This window comes from Echinops telfairi, unplaced genomic scaffold, assembly GCF_000313985.2.
Source record: "Echinops telfairi isolate 266 unplaced genomic scaffold, ASM31398v2 ScPeMD7_18;HRSCAF=68, whole genome shotgun sequence".
Classification (NCBI taxonomy): Eukaryota; Metazoa; Chordata; class Mammalia; order Afrosoricida; family Tenrecidae; genus Echinops; species Echinops telfairi.
Window position 1 is genome coordinate 71,014,468 of NW_022103915.1, and position 1,265 is coordinate 71,015,732.

Here is a 1,265-nt window from a genome sequence, read left to right on the forward strand (position 1 = left end):
AACTCAGCTATTCACTATAGTAGAGTGCGTAGTTTGTATTAAACCAGTCTACCAGGAACAGCTATAAAATCTCAATGAACGAGCACACACACACACACACACACACACACACACACACACACACAGAGTTATCACCCTAAGGCACCGGAGAACAGCGAGGGCTACCAGACTTGAGGGCTAATCCTGGAGTGGAAGGAAATGCCGTGGGGTGAGCACAGCAGCTGGATAATTTTTCTTTCAGATATTTATCAGGGCTTAAGAGACTCTCAGCTCAGAGGTCAAGGAGAAGACAGCGGCTCAAAATGAGACTTTGTTGGTCTTACAGGGATAAACCAAACCAAACGCATTGCCATCAATCGTTCCTACTCGAAGTGACCCCATATAGGGTTTCTGCGGCTTTGCAAATCTTTGTGGGAGCAAATCTTCCACAGACTGCCTGGTGCATTTGAACCAAGGATCTTGTGGCTAGCCCTTCCACATTTATCCAAAAGTGCTACCAGGGCTCCTTTAACCAAACCCATTGCCAGTGAGTCAATTCCAACTCATTGCCAGCCTATAGGACAGAGTTGAACTGCCCCATAAGATTCCCAAGTCTGAAAATCTGTAGGGAACAGGCTGCAACATCTTTATTCCCATGGAGTTTGAGCCACCAGCCTTTTGGCTAGCAGCTGAGTGACTTAGCCACTGTGCCATCAGGGATCATTCTTAAAGGGATAAGCCATACTCACTGCCCTCGCGTCCATCTCTATGCATAGCTATCCCATTGGACAGAGGAGAATTGCCCGTGTGGGTTTCTAAGGCCATAAATCTTTACAGGAGAAGAAAGCGTCACCTTTCTCCCAAGAAGCGGCTGCTGATCTTACATTAGCAATCGAACTCATAGCCCAATATGCTCCCTCTTTTAGGGCTCCTCTTACAGGGTGCTTGTTGTTGTTGCAAGGTGCCATCAAGTCAGCTCCAACCCACAGCAACCCTATGTACTACAGAGCGAACACTGCACCACCCTGTGCCAGCCTCACAAGTGTTCCTGTGCCTGAGCCATTGATGCAGCCGCTGTGTCCATCCATCTCATTGAGGACCTGCCTCTTTTTCTGTGATCCTCCACTTACCACGCACGATGTCCTTCTCCAGGGACTGGTCCACAGTATGTGAGATGAAGTCTTGCCATCCTTCCCTCGAAAAAGCACTCTGACCTGACTTCTTCCAACACTGATTGTTTGTCCTTTCAGCAGTCCATGGTGATCTGGTGGTCTTAAACTGCCAGC